This window comes from Montipora capricornis, chromosome 1 (assembly GCF_036669925.1).
Source record: "Montipora capricornis isolate CH-2021 chromosome 1, ASM3666992v2, whole genome shotgun sequence".
In the NCBI taxonomy this organism is placed as follows: Eukaryota; Metazoa; Cnidaria; class Anthozoa; order Scleractinia; family Acroporidae; genus Montipora; species Montipora capricornis.
Window position 1 is genome coordinate 5,999,969 of NC_090883.1, and position 7,500 is coordinate 6,007,468.

A 7,500-nucleotide genomic window follows, 5' to 3' on the forward strand; every position below is an offset into this window, starting at 1 on the left:
TCGAATCCTGGCGGGGTCGATATTATTAGTGTGTTTCCTTTTCATTTCCAGAAGCTGCTGTTGTGCCGCACAACATGTAACTAAAGAAGAAACGTCATGGAACGTCGATGTCTATATGGAGTTGAGCTGTGGCTGTCTGTCGGAAAATGGTGTGAAGATTTGATGTGACCAGGATAAATCATACACGACAAATCGATTGTAAGCGATACCGTGAAATCGCATTCCTTGGGGAGACTTTGTAGAATTGATTAATAATTCATAACAATGACACTCAACAGGAACGCACTATTCGGGTCACATGTATAGGTGTGTAAGTCCCGATAAAATGCAGCTGTATGAAAGCACGGGCAGGGATTGAATAGGTAGCAGGGAAAGGCTGGGGTTGATCAATGGTTAATTAGTTGAGTTATGAATGGGATACTTCTTATAAAGATCTGTAACTCGCCTAATTAGTATGCTTAACTTTGACAAACACGAGGCTGTAAAATAGTACAAAGTTTATCAATCAATCATAAGTTTGCATAAGTTTGATATTTCAATCACAACCATTAAGTAACAGTTTACCTTCCTCTTGTGTGCTTTGTTCATAAAGTTTAATGCATCCTCTCCTCCAGTCTCACGCAAATGTCAGTTGATCGCACAAACTAACAAATAAAGCAAATTGGGCAGATAACGCTCTCCATTTTGCTTTGCCACTTCACAATCTAGTGTTCTTAACCAAACGTTTAGTGTATTTTGCGACATGTGCTCTACCGCAACCGTCACATCTTGAACATCTTCGCATTTGAGACCGGCCACTCCAACAAGTTCAGACATTGCACATTTATTTTGCCGTCGCTAATGCCATTGCTGGAAGACTTTTGTACCCCATTTAGTGTTGTATGGTGCTGCTTTTGGAGTGGCTCCGACACTACACTGGCCTCTTCTTCTTTACTCTCTGGAGAGCGAAACCTACCAACTATGTTTCTACTACAAAAGCTCTATGCGAATGAATGGCTAAATTCGATGCTTAACATTTCAAACCTCCTATGGGACAACTCCACGCCCACGTGATTAACGTAAAAGTCACAATCTATTGTTTCATTTCACAAGTACGATAACATGTTCGCGTCCGACCTTGATGGGCCTTATTGAAACGGCTTGCCAGGGCCTCGGGGTTTTAAATGCCCCTAAACGGTCTCCCGTTCATATTTTATCCACCATTACTTACAGATTGGGACCTCAACAAGCGCTCCTGTTGGCGCCTTGTCTATGTCTTTGAGTCTCTGACCTTGTGAAATTTCGCAAAATATTGAGACCTTGCTCGGAAGGGGAAGAGATGATGGTCAAAGGGTATACCATGGTTGTCGGAAAAAATCGAAACTTTGTACTTAGTTACGAATTGATATTCAGTTTTGTCGTTTGACGTCTTTAAGTTGAAACGTGTGGAATTTGAGACAACGCTTAGATTTTGCTTTTAGAGCAATTAGATCCGATGCTTACTTGGTCATTGAAGTTAAGGAAATTCTCCTTTAAAAGATGAGCAAGACGAAGACCTTTGAAGGAAATCCCCAATGGAAGGCAGATTGTTCTTTTGAGGTAAAAGGATGGGCCACTGCCTTTGTGGCGCAAAATGGATTCAAAAGTCAAGCACACGACCCCGCCAGGACTCGAACCTGGAATCTTCTGATCCGAAGTCAGACGCCTTCTCCATTAGGCCACGAGGCCACTTTCGCACAAAGAGAAAGGTCGTCATCAATCACCTTTCCGTCAAACGAAATATTCATCGCTAACATTACCTGACTTCGTTGGCCTAGCTCAGTGAAATCAAATATGCAAAATCGTTCAACAATAGCAATGGCAACCTTACAGAATTGATTCAGAGCACGCCCTCAACTTTATTCGGTTGGAACCACCAACTGATGAACTCTTACCCAAGAAAAGAAGAAATGGCGACAAAGTTAAAAAGCTGCCCAAAATGGTTTACTACAAAGCCAGCCGGTAGTGTATGTTGTTATTGGACCTTGCGATGGGGAGAAATCCTGTTTAAGGCTGATGATCCAGGCCTGAGTGTTGAATGGTAGTTGTGTTTGCCCCAATTAATATTTGCCGGGTAAACCTGCTTTCTCGCGCGTTTTGCATTGAAAATCGTCACCGAAGAAGTCACCGAAGGAAGGCAGAGAGTCCTCACGTCAGTCACAATTGAAAATTTTCGCCATGAATTTAAGTGGGATCTTGTTTCTCAAAAAAGTCTGTGGGCAGGGTTGTACCGACAGTTGAAGGCCCCGTGGCCCAATGGATAAGGCATCTGACTACGAATCAGGGGATTCCAGGTTCGAATCCTGGCGGGGTCGATATTATTAGTGTGTTTCCTTTTCATTTCCAGAAGCTGCTGTTGTGCCGCACAACATGTAACTAAAGAAGAAACGTCATGGAACGTCGATGTCTATATGGAGTTGAGCTGTGGCTGTCTGTCGGAAAATGGTGTGAAGATTTGATGTGACCAGGATAAATCATACACGACAAATCGATTGTAAGCGATACCGTGAAATCGCATTCCTTGGGGAGACTTTGTAGAATTGATTAATAATTCATAACAATGACACTCAACAGGAACGCACTATTCGGGTCACATGTATAGGTGTGTAAGTCCCGATAAAATGCAGCTGTATGAAAGCACGGGCAGGGATTGAATAGGTAGCAGGGAAAGGCTGGGGTTGATCAATGGTTAATTAGTTGAGTTATGAATGGGATTACTTCTTATAAAGATCTGTAACTCGCCTAATTAGTATGCTTAACTTTGACAAACACGAGGCTGTAAAATAGTACAAAGTTTATCAATCAATCATAAGTTTGCATAAGTTTGATATTTCAATCACAACCATTAAGTAACAGTTTACCTTCCTCTTGTGTGCTTTGTTCATAAAGTTTAATGCATCCTCTCCTCCAGTCTCACGCAAATGTCAGTTGATCGCACAAACTAACAAATAAAGCAAATTGGGCAGATAACGCTCTCCATTTTGCTTGGCCACTTCACAAACCAGTTTGCTCAACCAAAGGTTTAGTGTATTTGGCGACATGTGCTCTACCGAAACCGTCACATCTTGAACATCTTCGCATTTGAGACCGGCCACTCCAACAAGTTCAGACATTGCACATTTATTTTGCCGTCGCTAATGCCATTGCTGGAAGACTTTTGTACCCCATTTAGTGTTGTATGGTGCTGCTTTTGGAGTGGCTCCGACACTACACTGGCCTCTTCTTCTTTACTCTCTGGAGAGCGAAACCTACCAACTATGTTTCTACTACAAAAGCTCTATGCGAATGAATGGCTAAATTCGATGCTTAACATTTCAAACCTCCTATGGGACAACTCCACGCCCACGTGATTAACGTAAAAGTCACAATCTATTGTTTCATTTCACAAGTACGATAACATGTTCGCGTCCGACCTTGATGGGCCTTATTGAAACGGCTTGCCAGGGCCTCGGGGTTTTAAATGCCCCTAAACGGTCTCCCGTTCATATTTTATCCACCATTACTTACAGATTGGGACCTCAACAAGCGCTCCTGTTGGCGCCTTGTCTATGTCTTTGAGTCTCTGACCTTGTGAAATTTCGCAAAATATTGAGACCTTGCTCGGAAGGGGAAGAGATGATGGTCAAAGGGTATACCATGGATGTCGGAAAAAATCGAAACTTTGTACTTAGTTACGAATTGATATTCAGTTTTGTCGTTTGACGTCTTTAAGTTGAAACGTGTGGAATTTGAGACAACGCTTAGATTTTGCTTTCAGAGCAATTAGATCCGATGCTTAGCTGGTCATTGAAGTTAAGGAACTTCTCCTTTAAAAGCTCAGCACGACGAAGACCTTTGAAGGAAATCCCCAATGGAAGGCAGATTGTTCTTTTGAGGTAAAAGGATGGGCCACTGCCTTTGTGGCGCAAAATGGATTCAAAAGTCAAGCACACGACCCCGCCAGGACTCGAACCTGGAATCTTCTGATCCGAAGTCAGACGCCTTCTCCATTAGGCCACGAGGCCACTTTCGCACAAAGAGAAAGGTCGTCATCAATCACCTTTCCGTCAAACGAAATATTCATCGCTAACATTACCTGACTTCGTTGGCCTAGCTCAGTGAAATCAAATATGCAAAATCGTTCAACAATAGGAATGGCAACCTTACAGAATTGATTCAGAGCACGCCCTCAACTTTATTCGGTTGGAACCACCAACTGATGAACTCTTACCCAAGAAAAGAAGAAATGGCGACAAAGTTAAAAAGCTGCCCAAAATGGTTTACTACAAAGCCAGCCGGTAGTGTTGTTGTTATTGGACCTTGCGATGGGGAGAAATCCTGTTTAAGGCTGATGATCCAGGCCTGAGTGTTGAATGGTAGTTGTGTTTGCCCCAATTAATATTTGCCGGGTAAACCTGCTTTCTCGCGCGTTTTGCATTGAAAATCGTCACCGAAGGAAGTCACCGAAGGAAGGCAGAGAGTCCTCACGTCAGTCACAATTGAAAAGTTTCGCCATGAATTTAAAGTGGGATCTTGTTTCTCAAAAAAGTCTGTGGGCAGGTTGTACCGACAGTTGAAGGCCCCGTGGCCCAATGGATAAGGCATCTGACTACGAATCAGGGGATTCCAGGTTCGAATCCTGGCGGGGTCGATATTATTAGTGTGTTTCCTTTTCATTTCCAGAAGCTGCTGTTGTGCCGCACAACATGTAACTAAAGAAGAAACGTCATGGAACGTCGATGTCTATATGGAGTTGAGCTGTGGCTGTCTGTCGGAAAATGGTGTGAAGATTTGATGTGACCAGGATAAATCATACACGACAAATCGATTGTAAGCGATACCGTGAAATCGCATTCCTTGGGGAGACTTTGTAGAATTGATTAATAATTCATAACAATGACACTCAACAGGAACGCACTATTCGGGTCACATGTATAGGTGTGTAAGTCCCGATAAAATGCAGCTGTATGAAAGCACGGGCAGGGATTGAATAGGTAGCAGGGAAAGGCTGGGGTTGATCAATGGTTAATTAGTTGAGTTATGAATGGGATTACTTCTTATAAAGATCTGTAACTCGCCTAATTAGTATGCTTAACTTTGACAAACACGAGGCTGTAAAATAGTACAAAGTTTATCAATCAATCATAAGTTTGCATAAGTTTGATATTTCAATCACAACCATTAAGTAACAGTTTACCTTCCTCTTGTGTGCTTTGTTCATAAAGTTTAATGCATCCTCTCCTCCAGTCTCACGCAAATGTCAGTTGATCGCACAAACTAACAAATAAAGCAAATTGGGCAGATAACGCTCTCCATTTTGCTTGGCCACTTCACAAACCAGTTTGCTCAACCAAACGTTTAGTGTATTTGGCGACATGTGCTCTACCGAAACCGTCACATCTTGAACATCTTCGCATTTGAGACCGGCCACTCCAACAAGTTCAGACATTGCACATTTATTTTGCCGTCGCTAATGCCATTGCTGGAAGACTTTTGTACCCCATTTAGTGTTGTATGGTGCTGCTTTTGGAGTGGCTCCGACACTACACTGGCCTCTTCTTCTTTACTCTCTGGAGAGCCAAACCTACCAACTATGTTTCTACTACAAAAGCTGTATGCGAATGAATGGCTAAATTCGATGCTTAACATTTCAAACCTCCTATGGGACAACTCCACGCCCACGTGATTAACGTAAAAGTCACAATCTATTGTTTCATTTCACAAGTACGATAACATGTTCGCGTCCGACCTTGATGGGCCTTATTGAAACGGCTTGCCAGGGCCTCGGGGTTTTAAATGCCCCTAAACGGTCTCCCGTTCATATTTTATCCACCATTACTTACAGATTGGGACCTCAACAAGCGCTCCTGTTGGCGCCTTGTCTATGTCTTTGAGTCTCTGACCTTGTGAAATTTCGCAAAATATTGAGACCTTGCTCGGAAGGGGAAGAGATGATGGTCAAAGGGTATACCATGGATGTCGGAAAAAATCGAAACTTTGTACTTAGTTACGAATTGATATTCAGTTTTGTCGTTTGACGTCTTTAAGTTGAAACGTGTGGAATTTGAGACAACGCTTAGATTTTGCTTTCAGAGCAATTAGATCCGATGCTTAGTTGGTCATTGAAGTTAAGGAAATTCTCCTTTAAAAGATGAGCAAGACGAAGACCTTTGAAGGAAATCCCCAATGGAAGGCAGATTGTTCTTTTGAGGTAAAAGGATGGGCCACTGCCTTTGTGGCGCAAAATGGATTCAAAAGTCAAGCACACGACCCCGCCAGGACTCGAACCTGGAATCTTCTGATCCGAAGTCAGACGCCTTCTCCATTAGGCCACGAGGCCACTTTCGCACAAAGAGAAAGGTCGTCATCAATCACCTTTCCGTCAAACGAAATATTCATCGCTAACATTACCTGACTTCGTTGGCCTAGCTCAGTGAAATCAAATATGCAAAATCGTTCAACAATAGGAATGGCAACCTTACAGAATTGATTCAGAGTACGCCTTCAACTTTATTCGGTTGGAACCACCAACTGATGAACTCTTACCCAAGAAAAGAAGAAATGGCGACAAAGTTAAAAAGCTGCCCAAAATGGTTTACTACAAAGCCAGCCGGTAGTGTATGTTGTTATTGGACCTTGCGATGGGGAGAAATCCTGTTTAAGGCTGATGATCCAGGCCTGAGTGTTGAATGGTAGTTGTGTTTGCCCCAATTAATATTTGCCGGGTAAACCTGCTTTCTCGCGCGTTTTGCATTGAAAATCGTCACCGAAGGAAGTCACCGAAGGAAGGCAGAGAGTCCTCACGTCAGTCACAATTGAAAAGTTTCGCCATGAATTTAAAGTGGGATCTTGTTTCTCAAAAAAGTCTGTGGGCAGGTTACACCGACAGTTGAAGGCCCCGTGGCCCAATGGATAAGGCATCTGACTACGAAGCAGGGGATTCCAGGTTCGAATCCTGGCGGGGTCGATATTATTAGTGTGTTTCCTTTTCATTTCCAGAAGCTGCTGTTGTGCCGCACAACATGTAACTAAAGAAGAAACGTCATGGAACGTCGATGTCTATATGGAGTTGAGCTGTGGCTGTCTGTCGGAAAATGGTGTGAAGATTTGATGTGACCAGGATAAATCATACACGACAAATCGATTGTAAGCGATACCGTGAAATCGCATTCCTTGGGGAGACTTTGTAGAATTGATTAATAATTCATAACAATGACACTCAACAGGAACGCACTATTCGGGTCACATGTATAGGTGTGTAAGTCCCGATAAAATGCAGCTGTATGAAAGCACGGGCAGGGATTAAATAGGTAGCAGGGAAAGGCTGGGGTTGATCAATGGTTAATTAGTTGAGTTATGAATGGGATTACTTTTTATAAAGATCTGTAACTCGCCTAATTAGTATGCTTAACTTTGACAAACACGAGGCTGTAAAATAGTACAAAGTTTATCAATCAATCATAAGTTTGCATAAGTTTGATATTTCAATCACAACCATTAAGT

At 42.6% G+C, this 7,500-nt stretch overlaps 6 non-coding genes across 6 annotated transcripts; 3 read left to right on the plus strand and 3 right to left on the minus strand.

Annotated features, from left to right (window-relative positions):
- Nucleotides 1–1,634: 1,634 nt before the first annotated feature.
- On the minus strand, nucleotides 1,635–1,707 carry Trnar-ucg (transfer RNA arginine (anticodon UCG)). The gene has a single exon. It is a non-coding gene; the product is annotated as a tRNA-Arg (tRNA).
- Nucleotides 1,708–2,260: 553 nt separating this feature from the next.
- Trnar-acg (transfer RNA arginine (anticodon ACG)) lies at nucleotides 2,261–2,333 on the plus strand. Its single transcript has one exon. It is a non-coding gene; the product is annotated as a tRNA-Arg (tRNA).
- A 1,616-nt stretch (nucleotides 2,334–3,949) lies between these two features.
- On the minus strand, nucleotides 3,950–4,022 carry Trnar-ucg (transfer RNA arginine (anticodon UCG)). Its single transcript has one exon. It is a non-coding gene; the product is annotated as a tRNA-Arg (tRNA).
- Nucleotides 4,023–4,575: 553 nt separating this feature from the next.
- Trnar-acg (transfer RNA arginine (anticodon ACG)) lies at nucleotides 4,576–4,648 on the plus strand. The gene has a single exon. It is a non-coding gene; the product is annotated as a tRNA-Arg (tRNA).
- A 1,616-nt stretch (nucleotides 4,649–6,264) lies between these two features.
- On the minus strand, nucleotides 6,265–6,337 carry Trnar-ucg (transfer RNA arginine (anticodon UCG)). The gene has a single exon. It is a non-coding gene; the product is annotated as a tRNA-Arg (tRNA).
- Nucleotides 6,338–6,891: 554 nt separating this feature from the next.
- Nucleotides 6,892–6,964, plus strand: Trnar-acg (transfer RNA arginine (anticodon ACG)). Its single transcript has one exon. It is a non-coding gene; the product is annotated as a tRNA-Arg (tRNA).
- Nucleotides 6,965–7,500: the final 536 nt, after the last annotated feature.